This window comes from Phocoena sinus, chromosome X (genome assembly GCF_008692025.1).
Source record: "Phocoena sinus isolate mPhoSin1 chromosome X, mPhoSin1.pri, whole genome shotgun sequence".
Classification (NCBI taxonomy): Eukaryota; Metazoa; Chordata; class Mammalia; order Artiodactyla; family Phocoenidae; genus Phocoena; species Phocoena sinus.
The window spans coordinates 101929495-101953961 of record NC_045784.1 but is presented as its reverse complement, the minus strand read 5'-3'; the positions used below and the strand labels follow the sequence as shown (position 1 = coordinate 101953961).

The 24467-nt window shown below is 44.9% G+C and overlaps 1 non-coding gene across 1 annotated transcript; it reads right to left on the bottom strand.

Annotated features, from left to right (window-relative positions):
• Nucleotides 1–5167: 5167 nt before the first annotated feature.
• Nucleotides 5168–5311, bottom strand: LOC116748192. Its single transcript, XR_004348203.1, has one exon.
• Between the last annotated feature and the right edge of the window lie 19156 nt (nucleotides 5312–24467).

Sequence of the window (24467 nt, the reverse complement as noted above, 5' to 3'; positions counted from 1 at the left end):
TAAGGCTAAGGGAGAATAAGTAACTCAGGTTAGCCAGGTAGCAAGTGGGGAGAAAGCAAGGTTTCTGATGTCAGTAGTTTGGCTCCAGGAAGTGCTATCCTGAGAAGGTAATATCTTGGTCAAAGACAGAGGCCGTCAGATTGTAATCTCTTACCATCTTTTTGAGAGTGAATTGGCCAACCAAACATTTTTTTAAAATTTATTTTTTGGCTGCGTTGGGTCTTCGTTGCTGCACGCGGCCTTTCTCTAGTTGTGGTGAGTGGGGTCTACTCTTTGTTGTGGTGCGTGGGATTCTCATTGCGGTGGCTTCTCTTGTTGCAGAGCATGGGCTCTAGGCACGCGGGCTTCAGTAGTTGTGGCACGTTGGCTCAGTAGTTGTGGCTCATGGGCTTAGTTGCTCCACAGCATGTGGGATCTTCCCGGACTAGGGATCGAACCCATGTCCCCTGCATTGGCAGGCAGATTCTCAACCACTGCGCCACCAGGGAAGTCTCCAACCAAACATTTTAGCTGTTTTCTTACCCATTCTCTGGGAGCATGAGGCAGGGGGTAGTTATCTATTAGGCATAGTACATGAGGTGACTAAGGGTCCATGATACAATTGGGGCCCATGAACGTAGTTTAATTTCAGATATAAAATAGGGTTAATGAGAATGGTGGTCGTGCAGGTAAAATTAAGATACTTCACAAACATTGTCAAGCATAGAGTCCATTGTTAGAAGCTAGTCTTAATATTTAGAATATTAACACATCCTGAAGCATCCACAAAACACTCCTTGTAGGAAGAATCTCAGGGCCCTCAATCTGGTCTGGCTCTCTGTATTTGACAATAAATAAATTTTATTTATTCCGCAGCAAGAGCTCAGGAAGATATTTCTAGAAAAGGGAGGTTTAGAGGAAAAGGGGAGGAGGCAGCAGCAGGAAAGGGAGGAATTCGACCAGGTCCACAGCACTCGCCCAGGACAGGGAACAAGTAGGCTTTTGAAGAAGGTCTATAGCCAGAGGCATCGCAGAAGTTGCATTATCCATAGTCAAAACCAGGTCAAAGAGGAGCCCTTGCACTTTATGCATTCTCAGATGCTCTAAGCACTGTGCAGGTTTCAACTTCTGCAACCTGATGTGGATTCATTACTAAAAATCTACAGGCCATGGACTTTTTTAAGGGGTGTGCTAGGTTGGTTTGTACCCCTGTAGTGCATCTGAGCAACCCGCATACTCATAACAAGCTCCAGTTCCCGGAGACCCTGGGGGAGTATGGTGGACTCTCACTTTAGCTTCATTGCAAAAATTCAGAGCAAGCAAACTCCTAGCTAATAATACGGCTGACCCTTCAAATACACGGCTTTTGAACTTGCAAGTCCACTTAAACACAGGTGTTTTTTTAAAAAGTTCAATAAATATACAGGCGGCCCTCCATAGCCATGGGTTTCACATCAGCAGATGCGGAGGGCCGACTATGGGACTCGAGCATCCGCCGATTTTGGTATCCGAGGCGGGTCCTGGAACCAATCCCCCGCGGATACCAAGGGGCGACCGTATTACTTTGATTACTGTTCCCTTCTTGGTACTGGCTGCCGGATATGGAGGGCTCGGTCAAGAGATAGTCCCCAAACGCTTCTCCAAGGTCTATGGAGCTTGGGTGAGGTCTCTCTCTTACCCTCCACAAATCGGGCACAGCCCCATGGTCTGGGAAAGCGCCTGACCAAGTGCGTAGTACTTAGCTAGGTTGCAACCTGGGACCCGGAATTCTGCTCTCACGCATGCTCCCTGCCAGCGCCTGGGCGGCGCGCAACATCCTGCGCACCCTGCCCGCGCCCCCTTAGACGGCCCCTAGACGGCCGACGCCCTGCCGCATGCGCACATCAGCTAACCCAACCCCCAACAGGCTGTGGTAAACCCACAGCGGACGTCATACCAGACTCTCTGAAACTCGACCAGCCGCCAGAGGAGCCTTAACGTGCTGGATCGTGGGCCACGGCTCTAGCTTTGAGTCGTGAGCCGGGGGTCTCAGGAGATCCAGAGCAGCCTCCGCTGAAGCTCACAGCCTCCTCGACAGCAGTCGGAACATGGAGCGTCAGCCGCAGAGCAGCCACGATGCCTATGGCGTCACGTCTGCAGCCGTTGCCGGCTTCTTCAAGCTGGGGGTCGAAGAGGAGCGGGAAGAAGCGAAAGGTCAGTGGCGTGTGGGGCACTCGCTTTAACGGATTCCAGGAAAGGTACTTTCCCAGGGCGGGGCGAACGGCAGGACCCCCCTCGGACGCAGGCCCTCCCCAGAGCCGGGCTCACTCGACGGCCTGATCTTTCTCTTTGGGTTTCCTCCCTTGCAGAGGTGAAGCCCGCAGAGATGTCGCCTCCCAGAGAGGGGGGAGAGGAGCAGAAGGCTCAGTCCGAACCGGAGCAGGGAGCAGCCGCGGAAGGGAAAGAGGCGGGAGACGAAGGAGAAGGAAAGGAAGGCTGTGAGGTCAGCGCCAGAGCCGCCGGCCCCGCGGACGGCGAAAGCCGCGAGGCCGAGGCCGAGGCGGGCGGCGAGGAGCAGGCCCCGCGGGCCGCCGTCGAGGGTCCCGAGGCCGCAGACGGGCCGCGGCGGGCCCCCTGCGCCAGGTTCACGCAGGTGCAGGTGCAGGACCTGGAGCGCGTTTTCCAGCACACTCAGTACCCCAGCGCGCGCATGCGGTAAGCGGGTGTCTCGGATGGCGCAGGCTGCCGCGCGGGTGGTGGACGGCGCTCTCGCGAGTCCCTCTCCTCGGCTCCGGATCTGAAAGCCCCAAGGCCTGGCGGCGGCCTGGCCTTTCCGGCGCACTCGGGGCCTAGGACGGGGGCGGGGGCTCTGCCTGGTGGGAATCGAGGTCGATATTTCCGTGCGGTGTTTGAATAAGTCACGTTGGGGAGCTTTGTGGGCCGCCGGTTAACATAAATAATGAGTCGCCTGAGGCGTGGTGGAGCAAATGCAGAGTTGGAGTCTACTTTTATCTGAAGATTTGATCATCAGTTATTCATGGATTATATTTACATTGATATTTGTATTTTAAAATAGTGGTTTTGAAAATTATTTATCTTGACTAGTGATTTTTCTGCATTCCCTTAAATTTTGCTCTTGTGAGAAAACTGTCTCTAAAGCAAGCCTCAAGCTACAGATTACAGAATAGTGTACTAGGTCAGCACTGGGGAGTTGGTGACAAAATTTTTTTTAAAAATAAGCTCAACCAGCGAATGAACAGCATTTTGTGCCGTCCTTTCGTATCTACTAGGACGTACTCCAACCTGTTCATCACTGATAGATTGGTCCAGCAAGCAAGCTATTTTAAGGTCCAATTTAATCATAAAATGGGCAAGAGCAATGATTGAAAGTTGGTAAAGATATTTTGTCAGAGATTTTTATTCATTTTTGAAGTTGGTAACACTAAAAGAAACTGGATTAGAATTTCATGTGTTTTTGGGAACTGTGCCTCCTTTACTAATGAGACTTGGCTTTCCTTAAATGCTTTGTCAACTTATTTTCACTGTATAACCTGAAAATGTGTGAGTTTTCGTACTGCAGAAATTAGTTCTTAAAATAAGTGACTGACATTTTCCAGAAAAGAAATTTTTTTAAAGGATGAAATAGCATCCTATATTCAGTTTCTTCCACAACCCCCAATGCTGAACACTTCCAATTTTCTCCCCTCAGAGAGGAGCTTACAAGGTGCATGGGTGTGACTGAAGACAAAGTGAAGGTCAGTAAACCTGAAAAAAGCACCTTGGCAGGGCAGCCATTCTAAAACCTGGTTTGGGACTTGGACACCTTTGTCCTGGACATTCTCATGTCGGTTTGTTTTTGAAACCGTTTCCATGTTTGGGAAATAAGGTCTGAACTTTGGGGTCTCGGTTGGAGGTAAATGGGAAAAGTAAACCCAAGGTTTTGGAACTTGCCCATAACCAGAAGATTTTAATTTCCTAAAGGAAAAAAAACCTACCATAGTATATTATTCCTTGTATATACAGGTGAATATATATATATATGTATATACCTTTCTATAAACTATACCTATATAAACATATATGTCTCTGAATTCCACACACACACACACGTTCAATTCCTTCTAACACTGGCATCCTTTAGGTACCACTTCTGTGTGGAGTCACACTGAGGTTAAGTCTGAAGTGGCAATTATTCAAATTAATGCACCGAGGAGCCCAACTATATTAAGTTATTTAAAACCAGGCATAAATGCTTTGCATAAGGAGTGAATATGTGAATACTTAGGCATTAGAGTGAGGGGATAATTCACACTCAGAACACAACAGACGAGCAACTGATGTATGTTTAGTGAAGGTGACGCTGATGCGGAGGGGAGAGCGTAGAGTCCAAGTCTGCTCCTCCCGCAGCTGTTCTTTTGTTATCTTTTCCACAGAGAGTGGTTTCTTGCTTTTAGAACAAAATAAGATGCTCTCAGAACTTTGGTTAGCAAAGAAAATACTTTTAGGTCTTTAGAATCTTTTAGAACTTTTGTAAAACACCATTTTGTCAGCTGATGAAGGAGGCACTTGAATGTCGAACACTTTCCAGAGGCGAGGGCCCGGGCTGGGTGGCACAGCTCACAGGCTTTGGGTCCCCGAGCTGTCCCACTGGAGGCAGCTCGCTGCCTAGGGCAGGGCTTGAGCTGCTGCCAGTGTGCTGAGGGGCAGGTCTGACTTCCTTGCCCTGACGCCCGCGGTGCCCTTCTTCTCCAGCACCCACTCAGGGCTCTTCCTCGCCACCCCCGCCTCACAATCCTGCACGGGACCCTGTGCAGGAGACACAGCTGGGGGCTGAGGGCTGGAGCGGCCTGGCTGGCGCCCAGGTCAAACCAGGCAGGGAAAACGGTGAGCTTCCCCCCAACTGAGGTGGCCTCAGATGCCCTTCTACAACAGCCTCCGTGCCTGGACCCCGTTCCAGGTGACATCCGCCGGGAACAAGCAGTTGTGTCTAGGAGGGCAGGAGGTGAGAGGCCCCCTCACTGGCGGGTGTCTGTACAGTAGGTGATCACTTGTTGGGGGTGCATACGTCCTTGCTTGGGGACAACCTAGGCCAGGATCAGCCCATGAGAGCCTGGCAGTGTCCTGAGAAGGAAAGCCAGAGGCCCCGTGCCCAGTGCTGCCACGTAGGGCCCAGCCTGGTGTAGACCAAGTAGGGGCTCCCAGCAACTACAAACGTCTGAGGTAGGAAAACAAGGCTGCCCAGCTCATGGCAGCCCCGTCAGGGATTCCCCCAGGGCTGATCTGCACTTCCAGCCCAAGGGCTGAGGAGAAGAGGTCCCCTCCACCCCACACACAGCCCCATGGGAGAGAGGCCCTGTCCTGCTGGAGTTTCTAAGTGTTTGGTAAAGTAGTGGAGAGAGTGGCAGCCCTAAATCCTCATTTTCTGGAATTCTTTGATATGCCAGTCTGAGAGCGTTGCTAACATAGTAGGTTTTGCATTATAGTGGAGGTGGGAGGGCGAGTTGCAACCTTTGAAATATGTCTAAAGAACAAAACAAACTAAAACAACAATTTCAAACAAAGTTTCACCGACCTGAGAAAGGTGGAAAAGAGTTACACACAGTGGAACGTACGCCGTGAGGATTCCTCACACCTTCAAAGTTTTGAGACAACCAAATGCATTCATGAATAGTCTCTTGAGGAATTTCTGACACCTGAGGCTTTTCTTCCTTTTCGTGGTACTGTTAGGAAGAGATGGGGTGTGTGGAATTTGTTGGTAGTGGAGGATGACTCTTAGTTCAGGCAGGATTCTTACCTGTGGTAAGGTGAAATACTTATGCTCTTCCAGTGATGAGTAGTTTGTGAGTCAAAGGATCAGGAGTGATTATTTGAGACTATAGAAAAGCCTAAGTTAAATCAAAGGAGTATTTGTGGGGGGAAAGAAGAAGAAAAGAAAGAAAGAGAGAAAAAGAAGAATCGGGATGGGTTCACTAGCTTTGCTGCAGAGAGCGTGTGTGAGGGCAGTGATGGACACGGGCTGCAGAGCTGGTGGTGGGGTCTGGAAAGCAGTGCTGGCGGCCTAAGGCCACGGGCTGGGCTCACAGTCAGGTCTGGCCAGGGCTTGGGAGGTGCAGGCCTCTGCTTTGTCAAGCAGGCAAAGCAAGCTCAGAGGAAAACAGAAACTGAAGTTTTGGTGGCTTGCTTCTCCTGGGTTTACGTAGTGGTCTCTTAATGGAGTTCTGAAGGGAAAAGGAGCAACAAGAAACACATGAAGAAGACGGGAGAATGTTTTCATCTATTTCCAAACTGTACAGCATGAGCGTCCCAAAGAAACATTTAATGAACACCCTCCCTTGGTTTGCAAGGACAGTAGGAGTTGTTTTATGAAACCAGTATTGGAAATATGGAAGTAGTGTCAGCCTGAACCTCACATAGCCAGCTTTGCACGTTGCTTATATTTATGCAGATTTGACCATTGGTACACTCGAACCCCCCAAAGTGAGCTCTATTACACTGGCTTTTCTCGACTACATATTCATGCAGCAGAAGGACCCAAATACTAAGATGGGAGAGGGAAAATGGGGCGACAGAGAGAGGAGGCCCTTGGTCTCATGTAAAATTTGCCGCGTGGAAACATCCAGAAATCTAAATATGGCATAATTCCATTAACTGAGATGCTGAGGGAGCAGTGGAGCCCCCAGGACAGGTTTTACTCTCAGTTGTTAATAGTTGGCAGATGTTTAGGGGGGAGCCGTTTTGTGACCCCTCACTCACGTGGTTGTCGGCTGTCTTCCTAAAATGCAGGCTGCGCCCTCTTGACTTAAGCCTAAGGGACAGGATGGGGATCTCCTGGTTGATTAGCAGCTCCTAGAGGGCGCAACCTTGCTGGGCACCAGAGGCTCTGGTCCAAGGCCCTGCAACTGTAGCCAGAGCGGAGTGAGCTGACCTGGTCCTGAGCCCAGGAAGGTTTGGAGGGTGGGGCAGGTTGGAGAGTGCAGAATTGACAGTGGTGACAATGGTATGCCTCTTTCCCACAAACTCTTGTCTGGGCAAAGACTGTAAGAGTTTTAGTAAATTTGGGCTGAGTTCGTCTAAGCATTTGTTACCCCTATAGTCTAATATTAAGGCAGTGTCCAGGGCTTCAGTTCCGCCGGTGTCCAGCAGGACAAGCCACAAAGTCCCTGGGCCCCCCATGACCAAACCTCCCTCACAATACCATCTCCATCTTTTTAACCACCCCATGGTTCCAGAGGATGAATGACCCTTTTTAGTCATCCTTGGGGAAAACTTTTGTTTAAAAATCCAACCCACTCCTATTGATTATTTACTGTAACCAAAGATGGGTTTTTCAAAATGGGGACCGTTCCCCTCAGTATGATTTTAAAAGGCACCCACTTTTTCCTATGCACAACTTCCCCCATAACTAAGGTGACACCTGCCCAATGAGTAGGGATTAGTGGCAGCTGGAGCTGACGGTCAGTTGTCAGGACGCAGACCTACCAGGCATAGTAATAACAGCAGGGACAGAACGCAGTTGGTCAGCTCCACCTGCGTGTAAGAGTGGGGGAAACAATAGTAAAGGTGGGAGGGGAGAGACAAAGCCATATGCCAATCCAGAGCCTGGCACATAGTCGGTGCTCGCTGTTGGGGGGGGAGGGCGGCTGAAGGGAGCGCCTTCAGCTACATACCCTAAGATACTTTAGCAAGAAGGAAATAGCTTCTCCTGATGCACTTTCAAATCTTCAAGGCACCGAGAGCTCCCTGCTGCAATTTTTCATGTCTGACATGAAATGTTCAATATAGTAATCAATCTCTTTTTCTCTCTCTTGAAGGCTTGGTTTAAGAGTAAAAGGGCCAAGTGGAGGAGACAGCAGAGGGCACTAATGTTCAGTAACGTGCCCCCCGTGCCCCCTGTTGTCGTCAGCTTCTGTGAGCCCTGCCCTGCCGTCTCGCGTCAGGAGCTGAATTCGTTATGCGATCTTCTGGAGCCACTGCTGATGGACCTGTCCCTGCTGCCCAGACGGCCCGTGCCACCCAGTCCACCTGTGCCAACCATGCCGTCCGTGCCGCCCATGCCACCCGTGCCGCCCATGCAACTCATGTGGCCCGTGCACCCCATGCCACCAATGCCACCCGTGCAACCCATGCTGCCCGTGCCACCCACGCTTCCTGAGCCGCCCCTGTGGCACGTGCAACCCCTGCCACACATGACGCCCATGCAGCCCTTTCCTCCTATGCTGTTGCCTTCTCCACCCAGGCTTCTTCCACACTTGCTTCCCTGTAGGTGCCCTCATGCGGCATGGCCTGGTCCCTAACCATCGGCGGTCCTACGGTAGCCCTAGTTTCCTCTTAAATGGTGTCCAGGACAATTTCTTTCAAAGTGCCTTTGAGCCAGTTTCAAATTCTGCATACCTCACCACCAAGAACAGTTCCCCAAATGCCTGCAAAGTGTATTAAATAGAAGTAGAGCCCTTGACCCACTGTTTTAGGGCATGTTTTTGTATTTTCAATAAAGTTGTGAGTTCTCTGCATATTTGTTCTCTGTGTCACATGGGGTTAGTAAATTTGATGGAAATTGCTAAGCCAGCGCCATTCAGACCGAATGCCCAGGAGGCCTCCTTTCATGCAGTAGCAGCCCTGAGTCACCATCATAGGCCATGCACATCTCAGAAGTTTGCCAGGTGCCCGTGAGGTGTTTACACAGACCCACCTGTTCTCTTCTACCCTCTCCCCCAGCACCCATGCTCCCCACACCCTGCCCCGTTGGGACCACCTAAATGTGCAAGACGGGTGGTGTGAGTCTCGAATGGAAGAACAGTGTGTTTCAAAGCAGGCCTGAGGCACATTCATGGTGACCAGCTCAGGTACAAGGAGGACTCCAAGGGACACTTCTGCAGTGACTACTAATAGGGCTTTATGGAGGAGAGGGAGCCGGGTACCGTCGGCTTCTCTCCCTGTTCTGTTCACCGCCTTCCCTGTTGTGGAGGGCACGTGGGGACAGAAACCACACTAGCGGAGGGAGAGGGGCCTACCTCTGCGAAGGTAACACAAGAGGAGACTGTCCAGGCCCGCATGCGGCTCTTCTCACCCCCTTTTCCCCACCCCAAGATACGGAAAGCATACCATAGCTCCTTCCGCAGCCCAGAGCTGACAGATGATGTGGTCTTCAAGTGTATTTTGTCACGTTCAACATCCTTGGGAAAACCCTGGTTCCAGCTAATTCAATACTGAAAGGGAGCCTCTTGGGTGAGTGTTGCCTGGAGCCAGGAGGTGGTGGTCCCTGAGCACTGATCCAGGATAATCACTTTATTTAAAAGAAGCAGGTAGGGCTTCCCTGGTGACACAGTGGTTAAGAATCTGCCTGCGGGAAGATCCCACATGCCGCGGAGCAGCTAAGGCCGTGCGCCACAACTACTGAGCCTGTGTGCCACAACTACTGAAGCCCGTGTGCCACAACTACTGAAGCCCGCACACCTAGAGCCCGTGCTCCACCACAAGAGCAGCCACGGCAATGACAAGCTCCACAAATACAGAAAGCCGGCACACAGCCAAAAAGACCCAATACAGCCAAAAATAAAATAAATTCTTTTTAAAAATAAAACTAAATGAAAGCAGCAGGTATGGGAACATATGTATATGTAAAACGGATTCACTTTGTTATAAAGCAGAAACTAACACACCATTGTAAAGCAATTATACCTCAGTAAAGATGTAAAAAAAAATAAAAATGAAAAATAAAATAAAACCAGCAGGTAGACCGTACCTTTGTTCATGGGCCCTTTTTGAAATGGAACTGCCAGGTAGAAAACACACACGCACACACACAGATACTACACAGGTGTACACCCTATATCCCATGTCTGTGATAGAAGCAAAAACATACCCAGAAAATACTCAGAACACAAGCAGAATTGGCTTGTGTTATTAAAATAACCCTTCTGAAATGTATCTAGTGGCCTGTTGTCCTTGCCTTTGGTTATTTCACGTTCGATGCTGGGAAAGAATGTGTGTCCTCGTCCACCCTGGCCTTGGGGACGTTGAGGGGCTCATGCAGAACTGAAGTATAATTGACCTACAACACTCAGTTAGTTCCTATTACATAGTGATTGGGTGTTTCTATCTATTTCAAAATGATTTCCACGATAAGTCTAGTTATAATATGTCACCAGAGATATCACATAGGTATTGGTTATATTCCACACACTGTACATTTTATACCTGTGACTCATTTATTTTGCAAGTGGAAATTTGTACCTCTTAATTTCCCTCACCTGTTTCTTTCTTTCTTCCACCTGCTTCCACGTCTGGCAACCACATGCTTGTTCTCTGTATCTGTGACGTTGTTTCTGTTTTGTAATGTTTATTCACTTGTTTTCTTTTTCAGATTCCACACATAAGTGAAATCATACAGTGTTTGTTGTCCTCTGACTTATTTCACGTACCATAGTACCCTCTAGGTCCATCCACGTTGTCACAAGTGGTGATATTTCATTCTTTTTAATGGCAGACTAATATTCTATTGTATTTATATAATATACAAGTTCTTCATTCATCTATTGATGGGCACTTAGGTTGCTTCCATGTATTGGCTGATGCAAATAATCATGTAATGAACATACAGGTATATATATATTTTCTAATTAGTGTTCTTGTTTTCTTTGGATAAGTACCAAGGCATGTCTCATATGGTAGTTCTATTTTTAATTTTCCAAGGAATCTTCATACTGTTTTCCATAGTGGCTGTATCAATTTACATTCCCACCAACAGTGCACAAGTGTTCCTTTTTCTCCACATCCTCACCAACACTTGTTATCTGTTGTCTTTTTTATAAAAGCCATTCTGACAGGAGTGAGGTGATATCTCATTGTGGTTTTGATTTGCATATCCTTGATGATTAGTGATGCTGATCATCTTTTAATGTTCCTGTTGGCCATTTGTATGTCTTCTTTGGAAAAATGTCTATTCAGACCCCCTGCCCATTTTTGAATCAGGTTCTTTGTTTTCTTGATATTGAGTTGTGGCAGTTCTTTGTATATTTTGAATATTAACTCTTTATCAGGTATTTTTTTGCAAATATCTTCTCCCATTCAGTAGGTGGCCTTTTCGTTTTGTTGACAGTTTCCGCCCCTGTGCAAAAGCTTTTTAGTTTGATATAGTCCCATTTGTTTAGTTTTGCTTTTGTTTCCCTTGCCTGAGGAGAAATGTCCAAAGAATATTACTAACACCAATACGAAAGAGACTACTGCCTATATTTTCTTCTACAAGTTTTATGGTTTCAGGTCTTACATTTAAGTATTTAATCCATTTTGAATTGATTTTTGTGCATGGTGTGAGAGTAGTACAATTTGATGCTTTTGCATGTAGCTGTCCACTTTTCCCAACACCATTTATTGAAGAGACTGTTTTTTGCCCATTGTATGTTCTTGAGTTCTTTGTCATAGATTAATTGCTCATTTAAGTGTGGGTTCATTTCTGAGCCCTATGTTCTGTTCCATTGATCTACATGTCTGTTTTATGCCAGTGCTGTACTGTTTTGATGACTGTAGCTTTGTAGTATAGTTTGAAATCAGGGAGCATGATACCTCCAGCTTTGTTCTTTCTCAAGGTCATTTGGGCTATTTGGGGCCTTTTGTGTTTCCATGCAAATTTTAGATTTATTTGTTCTAGTTCTGTGATAATCCCAATGGTATTTTGATAAGAGATTGCATTGAATCTGTAGACTGCCTTTCTTTTATAATGCAAAACAGATTTATCAGCATGCACGACTATGAGGATTAGGATCCAAGATGAAAAGGAAAGAATACTTCTGTCCAACAGAGAAGAAGATCAAGATTCTTAAGTAGCTGACTTTGGGACCTGCTGGGTGGGAAGACTTGCTGTGTTGCCTTCAGATGTTGTCTCTCTACTTGATGCTTCAGATGCCTTAGCAGCCTTTTCAAGCTGTCCCTCACTCTGGGCTGCCTTTTCTAAGACCTTGGGATAGGAAAGTTGGTATTCCAGATAGCTTATGTTCCTGGTGTGTTGATCCAGGAACTTTTTCATGAAGCGTGAGAGATTGGTTTCTGTATTTTTAGAAGCCGAGGCCTTCACGTGTTGCAGGAGGTTGTTTAATGCGTTCTCCAACTGCGGAGCAGACTCTACGGCTTGTTTGTCAGTTCCCTTGTGTCATGTGGCCATTTTAACAATATTATAAGTGTCTGCTTATTTAGGCTATATTTACACCAGTTGGATAGGTACCTTTGAGCTAACAGGTCCCGGTCTGTTGTGAAGAAGTAAACAATATAGAACCAATATACAGAGTTTATTTTTGGCTCACTTGTATTACACCGCAAAGAATCATGTAACATTATGCTCTATCTAGAAATAGATTATAGCTAGTTAGGAGAAATGATAGTATCATTTTAATTCCTAACAGTAATCATGCGTTATAGGTACTTGTTTGATGATTAAATCATGAGTACAAGCAGCCACCTGTCCAAATCTATTTCGGCTACTTACAGAGTGATAGCTTAGATTTGTTTTGTGGCCCACTATCTACAAAGTGTATTCTAGAAGCTGAATTAGTTTTTTTTATGACATAATTAATTCATCAGTACATCTTATTTCAAAAGTTTTGATAATACAGAGAAAAACCGCAAAGTTCCTCTTCTCCAAGCCCCAACACCCAGAACATGCAGAGGCAAGCCTGCAATCCTACCCTTGGTTTTTCTGCTCCCCTACTGATTTAAGCAAGTGAGTGTTTTGGTTTGGTTTGGTTTCGTTTTCTGGCCACACCGTGCATCTTGAGGGATCTTAGTTTCCTGACCAGGGATTGAACCAGGGCCCTTGGCAGTGAAAGCGCCGAGTCCTAACCACTGGACCGGCAGGGAATTCCCAGCAAATGGCTTTACACACCTGAGACTCAACTTCCTCATCTGTGGAACGGAAAAAATAGTTTCTATCGCATGTTGGCTATTTTATAAAAAGGACTTGACTTTACTGTTCTCTGACTCACTGAAGGTACTTACATAATGATCCAGATGATTATCGCTTGACCCTAGTCTCCTTGGTGTAGGGTACAGTTCTTTCATTTAAAGTGATATGTTATCAGAAAATGAAAAATTATACATCCATATTATTCTTTTAACATTAGTGACTATAAAATCAAGTCCAGTTTATTGATCTAGTAAGAGAAATCCGATATTTGAAAGCACTTTCTTCTCTTCCTTTTAGAATAATTTGGCTTGGTTTGGTTTTAAACTTAAATATTTTATTATTCTTTTCACATGTATATTTTGTAAATTTGTAAATCCCCAGGGCCCCGTTTAGTTCTTTTGTCACCTATAAATCTTAACATATAATGGCACATAGAGAAAAAAAGAATGAGATACTAACACCTCCTACAGTGTGGATGAACCTCAAAAACATTATGCCAAGTGAAAGAAGCTGGCAGCAAAGGTCACATATTGTATGATTCCCCGAGTATTAAATATCCAGAGTGGGCAAATCCAGAGACAGAAAGCAGATTAGTGGTTGCCAGGGGCTGGAGGAGGGAGGACTGGGGAATGACTGCTGAATAAATAGGGGTGTCATTTTGGGGTGATGAATACGTTTGTCTGCTTTTATTTGGCGGCACCAGGTCCTAGTTGCGGCATGCGGGATCTTTGCTGCCGCGTGTAGGATCTTTAATTGGGGCATGTGGGATCTAGTTCCCTGACCAGAGATTGAACCCAGGCCCCCTGCATTAGAGTGCAGAGGCTTAACCGCTGGACCACCAGGGAAGTCCCGATGAATATGTTTTGAAGCTAGATGGTGGTGATGGTGGCAGAACATTGTGAATGTTCTAAATGCCACTGAACCATACACTTTAAAACGGGTAATTATATATTATTTGAATTTTACCACAATTCTAAAAAATGATATAAGAGGAAAATAATTGTTGTGGATAGACTGTGATAAAGGGTATGAGTGGAATAAGACGTGGGACAAGGCGTCAGTTTGACTGTCCTAAGCCTCTTTTATGTATTGGTGTTCCCCTAACCCAATCCCACTCTCATTAACTCTTATTTTTGTTTGTTTGTTTGGGCACCTATTGTTGTCCTCTTGGATGCACCTGGTGATAGCAGAATAAATATTGAGAAGAAAAGCCTTCAGGTATAAAGGGGCTACATCTAAAATTAGGTAATTAGTCCTTTTATATTTTTAATTCTTTCAGAAATTTGTGTCAACTTTTGAGTTGTGAGATGCTTGATGATATTTTTATCTATGGAAAACGGAGATCTAATGGCCAGATTTCAAGGTCAGGTAAGAGCTTAAAACCATATGCTACATTTGGACTTACGTTTTTATACTGAAATTAATACAGATGATGCAAGTAAGACTTTAAATGGGCACTAAAATCGTGACCTGTCATGGCAGCATTCCATCTGAGGGCTCACAGTAGTTAAATCCCTTAGGATAGTCATGAGACAATCAAAGCCAGAGGACCAATGAAGCCAGTTGTTACAATTCAAAATAGCCAGTTTGTGAGAAATTAGAAGTTTTTAAACAAAGAGTTAGAAAATGTAAAGAGGAACAAAACAGAGATGAAGACTATAATAACTGAAATGAAAAATACACTAGAAGAAATCAACAGTCTACCCTGTCTTTACATTCCAGATCAGTGAATGCAAAGACAGGGTAGTGGAAATCACTGAAGCTGAACAGAACAAAAAAAAACGAATAAAACTAAATGAGGACAGTTTAAGAGATGTCCAGCATACCAGTATTCACATTATAGGAGTCACAGATGGAAAAGAGAGAGAGAGAAAGAAAGGGGCAGAGAACATATCTGAAGACATAATAGCAGAAAACATCCCTAACCTGGGAAAAGAAATACACATCTAGGTCCAGAGAGCAAATAGAGTCCCAAACAGGATCAACCCAAACAGGACCACAGCAAGACAAATTGTCATAAAAATGGCAAAACTTAAAGAGAGAATACTGGGGACTTCCCTGGTGGTCCAGTGGTAAAGAATTTGCCTTTCAACGCAGAGGCTTGGTTTCAAAACAAGTGAGTAAACATTACAAAACAGAAACAAAGTCACAGATACAGAGAACAAACATGTGGTTGCCAGAGGGGGAGGGGGTGGAAGAAGGAAAGAAACAGGTGAGGGAAATTAAGAGGTACAAATTTCCACTTGGAATATAAATGAATCACAAGTATGAAATGTACAGTGTGGGGAATATAACCAATACCTATGTGATATCTCTGGTGACATATCATGACTAGACTTATCGTGGAAATCATTTTGAAATAGATAGAAATACCCAATCACTATGTAACAGGAACTAACTGAGTGTTGTAGGTCAATTATACTTCAAAAAGAAACACACAAACTCATAGAAAAAGAGATCTGATTTGTGGTGGGGTGGGGAATGGATGAAGGCAATCAAATGATACAAACTTCCAGGTATAAGCCAAATGAGCACTGGGGATGTAATGCACAACACGATAAATACAATTAACACAACTGTATGTTACATATGAAAGTTAAGAGAGTAAATCCTGAGAGTTCTCATCACACACAAAAATTTTTTTTCTATGTATTCATGTATCTATATGAGATGATGGATGTTCACTAAACTTGTGCTAATAATCTCATGATGTATGTAAGTCAAATCATTATACTGCACACTTTAAACTTATACTGTGTTGTATGTCAATTATATCTCAATAAAACTGGGGGGAAGAAGGAAATGCTACATTTCTTTACGAGGTAGTCCAAAATAAAGATGTCATTATCCCACCCAAATAAAATAAATAAATGAAAATAGCCAGTTTCCCTCTAGCACCTGACTATTAAAATGCACAAAGGAAAAGAATAGCAAGACCTCCATCAAGGAACGTACCAAGAGGCAGTTTCAAACTTGCCATTTGCACAGAAGTATCCTGGAGTCACAAGGGAAGATGGTGCCCAGGACAGCTCTTGAGAATGACACCTTGAGCAGGAGCTGTAGGATTGGTTTCGGGAGCTTGGGCTGAAACCTACAGAGCTGATGGCTGCGGCCATCCAGGTCTCGGGCCTGAGGTTAGAATGGGAGCGAGAGTGGTGGCTAAGCGTGGAGCCTGCGGCTTTGCTGGGCTTGGGGAACTTCAGAGAAAGGCTATGTTTTTCTCCATCCGAAGGCACGATGCTGAAACCATCGGTACTGTGTAAGAAGGAGGCGATTCCCATCTCAGAGAAGATCCCCAAGAAAAGATCCCCTGGTCCCCAAGACCAGGGAGGACCAGGACACACGTTCTTTCCCAGCATCGGCCCTGAAATAACCGAAGGCAAGGACAACAGGCCACTAGATACATTTCAGAAGGGTTATTTTAATAACACAATGCAATTCTGCTTGTGTTCCGGGTATTTTCTGGGTATGTTTGTGCTTCTATCACAGACATGTGATATAGGGTACACACCTGTGCAGTATCTGTGTGTGTGCGTGTGTGTTTTCTACCTGGCAGTTCCATTTGAAGAAGGCCCCATGAACAAAGGTAAGGTCTACCTGCTGCTTTTATTTTTCATTTTACTTTTTTTTAACATCTTTATTGGAGTATAATTTCTTTACAATGGTGTGTTAGTTACTGCTTTATAACAAAGTGGATCCGTTTTACATATACATATGTTCCCATATCTGCTGCTTTTATTTATTTTTATTTTTAAAATGAATTTATGTTTGGCTGTGTTGGGTCTTTGTGGCTGTGCGCGGGCTTTCTGTAGTTGCGGCGCTTGTCATTGCAGTGGCTGCTCTGTGGTGGAGCACGGGCTCTAGGTGTGCGGGCTTCAGTAGTTGTGGCACACAGACTCAGTAGTTGGGCGCACGGGCTTAGTTGTTTCGCGACATGTGGGACCTTCCCGCAGGCAGACTCTTAACCACTGCATCACCAGGGAAGCCCTACCTGCTTCTTTTAAATAAAGTGATTATCCTGGATCAGTGCTCAGGGACCACCACCTCCTGGCTCCAGGCAACACTCACCCAAGAGGCTCCCTTTCAGTGTTGAATTAGCTGGAACCAGGGTTCTCCCAAGGATGTTGATGGTGACAAAATACACTTGAAGGCCACATCATCCGTCAGCTCTGAGCTGCGGAAAGAGCTATGATATGCTTTCCGCATCTTGGGGTGGGGAAGAGGGGGTGAGAAGAGCCGCATGCGGGCCTGGACAGTCTCCTCTTGTGTTACCTTCGCAGAGGTAGGCCCCTCCCCCTCCGCTAGCGTGGATTCTGTCCCCACGTGCCCTCCACAACAGGGAAGGTTGTGAACAGAACTGGGAGAGAAGCCGACGGTGCCCCGCTCCCTCTCTTCCGTAAAGCCCTATGAGTAGTCACTGCAGAAGTGTCCCTTGGAGTCCTCCTTGTACCTGAGCTGGTCACCATGAATGGGCCTCAGGCCTGCTTTGAAACACACTGTTCTCCCATTCGAGACTCACACCACTCGTCTTGCACATTTAGGTGGTCCCAATGGGGCAGGGTACGGGGAGCATGGGTGCTGGGGGAGAGGGTGGAAAAGAACAGGTGGGTCTGTGTAAACACCTCACGGGCACCTGGCAAACTTCTGAGATGTGCATGGCCTATGATGGTGACTCAGGGCTGTTACTGCATGAAAGGAGGCCTCCTGGGCATTCGGTCTGAATGGCGCTGGCTTAGCAATTTCCATCAAATTTACTAACCCCATGTGACACAGAGAACAACTACGCAGAGAACTCACAACTTTATTGAAAATACAAAACATGCCCTAAAACAGTGGGTCAAGGACTCTACTTGTAATTAATATACTTTGCAGGCCTTTGGGGAACTCTTCTTGGTGGTGAGGTATGCAGAATTTGAAACTGGCTCAAAGGCCCTTTGGAAAAAACTGTCACAGACACAATTCAACAGAATGTCGGGGCAGCTGAAGGATCTCAAATGGAAAGGAATGACGCCATGCCACATGAGGGCACCTACAGTGAAACATGAGTGGAAGACGACAGGGTGGAGGAGGCAACAGCATAGGAGGAAAGGGTGGCATGGATGGCTCCGGCGGCACGGGTGGCACGGGCAGGATAGGTAGCATGGGAGGCATGGGTGGTATGGGCACCCCAGGCGGCAGAGGCAGCTCCAGCGGCACTTGCTCCAGAAGAACGTGGACCCAATCCAGCTCCTGAAGCAGAATGGCACTGCAGGGTTCACACACGCTGATGACAGCAAGGGGGACCAGGGCCACGTGGGGCACGTTTCTGAGCATTACTGCCCTCTGATGTCTCCGACACTTGGCCCTTCTACTGTTATACCAAGCCTACAAGCAGAGAGAAAAAGGGATTAGTATATTGAGCATTTCATGTCAGACATGAAAAATTGCAGCAGGGAGCTCTCGGTGCCTTGAAGATTTGAAAGTGCATCAGGAGAAGCTATTTCCTTCTTGCTAAAGTATCTTAGGATATGTAGCTGAAGGCGCTCCCTTCAGCCGCCCTCCCCCCCAACAGCGAGCACCGACTATGTGCCAGGCTCTGGATTGGCATATGGCTTTGTCTCTCTCCTCCCACCTTTACTATTATTTCCCCCACTCTTACACGCAGGTGGAGCTGACCAACTGCGCTCTGTCCCTGCTGTTATTACTATGCCTGGTAGGTCTGCGTCCTGACAACTGACCGTCAGCTCCAGCTGCCACTAATCCCTACTCATTGGGCAGGTGTCACCTTAGTTATGGGGGAAGTTGTGCATAGGAAAACGTGGGTGCCTTTTAAATCATACTGAGGGGAACGGTCCCCATTTTGAAAAACCCATCTTTGGTTACAGTAAATAATCAATAGGAGTGGGTTGGATTTTTAAACAAAAGTTTTCCCCAAGGATGACTAAAAAGGGTCATTCATCCTCTGGAACCTTGGGATGGTTAAAAAGATGGAGATGGTATTGTGAGGGAGGTTTGGTCATGGGGGGCCCAGGGACTTTGTGGCTTGTCTTGCTGGACACCGGAACTGAAGCCCTGGACACTGCCTTAATATTAGACTATAGGGGTAACAAATGCTTAGACGAACTCAGCCCAAATTTACTAAAACTCTTAACATCTTTGCCCAGACAAGAGTTTGGGGTAAAAGAGGCATACCATTGTAACCACTGTCAATTCTGCACTCTCCAACCTGCCCCACCCTCCAAACCTTCCTGGGCTCAGGACCAGGTCAGCTCACTCCGCTCTGGCTACAGTTGCAGGGCCTTGGACCAGAGCCTCTGGTGCCCAGCAAGGTTGTGCCCTCTAGGAGCTGCTAATCAACCAGGAGATCCCCATCCTGTCCCTTAGGCTTAAGTCAAGAGGGCGCAGCCTGCATTTTAGGAAGACAGCCGACAACCACGTGAGTGAGGGGTCACAAAACGGCTCCCCCCTAAACATCTGCCAACTATTATCAACTGAGAGTAAAACCTGCCCTGGGGGTTGCACTGCTCCCTCAGCATCTCAGTTAATGGAATTATGCCATATTTAGATTTCTGGATGTTTCCACGCGGCAAATTTTACATGAGACCAAGGGCCTCCTCTCTCTGTCGCCCCATTTTCCCTCTCCCATCTTAGTATTTAGGTCCTTCTTCTGCATGAATATGTAGTCGAGAAAAGCCAGTGTAATAGAGCTCACTTTGGGGGGTTCGAGTGTACCAATGGTCAACTCTGCATAAATATAAGCAATGTGCAAAGCTGGCTATGTGAGGTTCAGGCTGACACTACTTCCATATTTCCAATACTGGTTTCATAAAACAACTCCTACTGTCCTTGCAAACCAAGGGAGGGTGTCCATTAAATGTTTCTTTGGGACGCTCACGGTGTACAGTTTGGAAATAGATGAAAACATTCTCCCGTCTTCTTCATGTGTTTCTTGTTGCTCCTTTTCCCTTCATAACTCCATTAAGAGACCACTACGTAAACCTAGGAGAAGCAAGCCACCAAAACTTCAGTTTTTCTTTTCCTCTGAGCTTGCTTTGCCTGCTTGACAAAGCAGAGGCCTGCGCCTCCCAGGCTCTGGCCAGACCTGACTGTGAGCCCTGCCCATGGTCTTTGGCCGCCAGCACTGCTTTCCAGACCCCACCACCAGCTCTGCAGCCTGTGTCCATCACTGCCCTCCACATGCTCTCTGCAGCAAAGCTCGTGAACCCATCCTGATTCTTCTTTCCTTCCTTCCTTCTTTCTTCCTTTCTATCAATCTTGTGTTTTAAAAAAATATTCCTCTTCCACAACAAGCGAAGCCACTGCACTGAGAAGACCACGCACCACAACAAAGAGTAACCCCAGCTCTCCTCAACTAGCGAAGAGCCCACGCACAGCAACGAAGACCCAATGCAGCCAAATATAAATAAATAAATATATTAAAAATATATATATACTCCTTTGATACAACTTACTGTGTTCTATGGACAGATAATCAGCTTCTGTGCCATGAGCTACCAACTAGTAACCACTACCTGAATGAATGAGCAAGTATTTCAGATTAACACAGGTAAGCGACTAGCTGAGAGCCAACCACTGACCATCACAAACAAAGTCTTCGAAACCAATCCCTCATAATAGTATGAAAAGGGAAGAAAAAAATTCTTAGACATTAGAAATTGCTCAAAATAATATTCACTGATACATTTGGTAGTTTCAAAATGTTGAATTTACGCAGTATCTCCAAGACATATATCGATAGTATCCAATTATTCTCAAACCCGTCCATCTATTGAGGTCAGTGGCAATTTATTCAAATTTGTTCTTTTTGTTTGTTTTATTGTTTTATGTGTTTAGACAAATTCCTAAAGGTTGCAAACCCTTCCCCCCTCCATCATACTGCACAACCTACTATGTTAGCAATGTTTTCAGGCTGCACATCCAAAAATTTCAGAAAATTAAAATTTACGGCTGAAACTCTCTACACTGCTCTACCAAACACATAAAAACAACAGCAAGAGGACCAGGCACTTGGAGATCTCAGCTATTCGCCTCCCCATCTGTCTCATCTAAACTAAACGTATATTAGTTGCTCACATGTTGTGTTCCGAGGTGAATTATGCCCTTACCCAATTGCCTGAACACTTGTAAATTCACTCCTTATACAAAGAGCTTAGGCCTGGCTTTAAAACTTTTAAATAATTTAGTATACTTGAACCCTCTTCTAACCCAGCTATTTGGTGCATTAATTTGAATAATTGCCAAGTCAGAATCATCCCCAACATGATTCCACAGAGACCTGTCCCCTAAGGGATACCAGTTTTGGAAGGAGTTTAACTTTACTGAAGATACATATATTCTGGCCCCAAAGCCCCAAAAGTCCAAACCTTATTTCCAAAACATCGACAAGTGTACAAAAACACACCAACTTGAGAATGTCTAGGACAAGGTATCCAATTCCTAAAGCAGGTTTTAGATTGGCTGCCCGGCCAAGTTGCTTTTTTCAGGTTTACTGACCCTCACTCTGGCTTCAGTCACTCCCAGGCGTCTTGCAATCTCCTTTCTGAGGGGGAAAAGTGTTGAAAATATTCAGCATTTGACATTATGGATGAAATGAAATATACAATGCACATTCCATGCTATGTTCAAATGTTTATTCAGAGAGTAACCAAGATGGTGACACAGGAAAAACCCCAAGATTACCTCCTTCCATGGGTACACCAAAATTACAGCTATTTACAGAGCAACTTTTTTTTTTTTTTTTTTTTTGGTACACGGGCCTCTCACTGTTGTGGCCTCTCCCGTTGTGGAGCACAGGCTCCGGACGCGCAGGCTCAGCGGTCATGGCTCATGGGCCCAGCCGCTCCACGGCATGTGGGATCTTCCCGGACCGGGGCACGAACCCGTGTCCCCTGCATCGGCAGGCGGACCCTCAACCACTGCGCCACCAGGGAAGCCTACAGAGCAACTATTGATGAGAATGACCTGAAGACTAGCAGAAAAGAGCTTCCACAACTACAGATATAAAGAAGGAAACACAATGAGATGGATAGGAAGGGCCGAGATGTGGTATAGTCAAGACCCACACCCCCAGGTTGGCGACCCATAAATGTGAGGATAATTACAATTGCAGAGGTTCTCCCCAAGAAGCAAGGGGTCCAAGCACATTAGATTTACGGACTGGGAGAAAATATTTGCACACAATGCAACTGACAAGGGCTTAATTTCCACAATACGCCAATAGCTCATACAACTCAATAACAAAAAAACAAGCGACACAATCAATAAATGGGCAGAAGATCTAAATAGACATTTCTCCAAAGAAGACATACAGATGGCCAACAGGCACATGAAAAGATGCTCAACATCAGTAATCCCATATCTGGGCATATACCTGAAAAAGATGAAAGCTCTAATTCGAAAAGATACATGCACCCCAATATTCAGAGCAGCACTGTTTACAATAACTAAGATGTGGAAGCAACCTAAGTGTCCATCAACAGATGAATGGATAAAGACGATGTGGTATATATATACAATGGAATATTACTCAGCCATAAAAAGGTATGAAATCCTGCCATTTGTAACAACATGGACAGACTTAGAGAGTATTATCCTAAGTGAAGTAAGTCAGACAGAGAAAGACTAATATTACATGATATCACTTATATGTGGAATCTAAAAAACAGAACAAGTGAACTTATTTACAAAACAAAAACAGATTCACAGACATAAAAAACAAACTTCTGGTTTCCAAGTGGGGGGATAAATTGGGAGCACAGGATTAACAGATGCACACTACCATAGATACCAGATAAACCACAAGGATTTATTGTATAGCACAGGGAACTCTATTCAATATCTTGTAATAAAATATAATGGAACAGAATAAGAAAAAAGAATATAGATATATACATATATATATGTATAATCTAATGCACTGCTATATATAAACCTCATGGTAACCACAAACCAAAAATCTATAATAGATAAACACACACAAAAAAGAGAAAGGAATCCAAACATAACACTAAAGATAGTCATCAAATCACAAGGGAAGAGAGCAAAAGAAGAAGGAACAAAAAAGAACTCCAAAAACAATTAGAAAAACGGCAGTAATTACATACTTACCAATAATTACTTTAAATATAAATGGAATAAATGCTCCAATCAAACGACAAAGAGTGGCTGAATGGATACAAAAACAAGACCCACATACATGCTGCCTACAAGAGACGCACTTCAGATCTAAAGACTCAGACAGAAAGTGAAGGGATGGAAAAAGGTATTCCATGCAAATGGAAATCAAAATAAAGCTGGAGTAGCATTTCTCATATGAGACAAAATAGACTTTAAAATAAAGACTATTACAAGAGACAAAGAAGGACACTACATAATGATCAAGGGATCGATCCAAGAAGAAGATATAACAATTGTAAATATTTAAGCACCCAATATAGGAGCACCTCAATACATAAGGCAAAGGCTAACAGCCATAAAAGGGGAAATCGACAGTAACACAATCATAGTAGGGCACTTTAACACCCCACTTTCACCAATGGGCAGGTCATCCAAAATGAAGATAAATAAGGAAACACAAGCTTTAAATGATACATTAAACAAGATGGACTTAATTGATATTTATAAGACATTCCATCCCAAAGCAACAGAATACACATTCTTCTCAAGTGCTCATGGAACATTCTCCAGGATAGATCATATCTTGGATCACAAACCAAGCCTTGGTAAATTTAAGAAAATTGAAATCATATCAAGTATCTTTTCCGACCACCACGCTATGAAACTAGATATCAATTACAGGAAAACACCTGTAAAAAATACAAACACATGGAGGCTAAACAATACACCACTTAATAACGAAGTGATCACTGAAGAAATCAAAGGGGAAATCAAAAAATACCTAGAAACAAATGACAATGGAGAAACGATGACCCAAAACCTATGGGATGCAGCAAAAGCAGTTCTAAGAGGGAAGTTTATAGCAATACAATCCTACCTTAAGAAACAGGAAACATCTCAAATAAACAACCTAACCTTGCACCTAAAGCAATTAGAGAAAGAAGAACAAAAACACCCCCCAAAGTTAGCAGAAGGAAAGAAATCATGAAGATCAGATCAGAAATAAATGAAAAAGAAATGAAGGAAATGTTAGCAAAGATCAATAAAACTAAAAGCTGGTTCTTTGAGAAGATAAACAAAATTGATAAACCATTACCCAGACGCATCAAGAAAAAAAGGGAGAAGACTCAAATCAATAGAATTAGAAATGAAAAAGCAGAAGTAACAACTGACACTGCAGAAATACAAAGGATCATGAGCGATTACTACAAGCAACTATATGCCAATAAATTTGACAACAGGAAAAAATGGACAAATTCTTAGAAAGGCACAACTTGCCGAGACTGAACCAGGAAGAAATAGAAAATATGAACTGACCGATCACAGGCACTGAAATTGAAAGTGTGATTAAAAATCTTTCAACAAACAAAAGCCCAGGACCAGATGGCTTCACAGGTGAATTCTATCAAACATTTAGAGAAGAGCTAACACCTATCAATCTCAAACTCTTCCAAAATATAGCAGAGGGAGGAACACTCCCAAACTCATTCTACGAGGT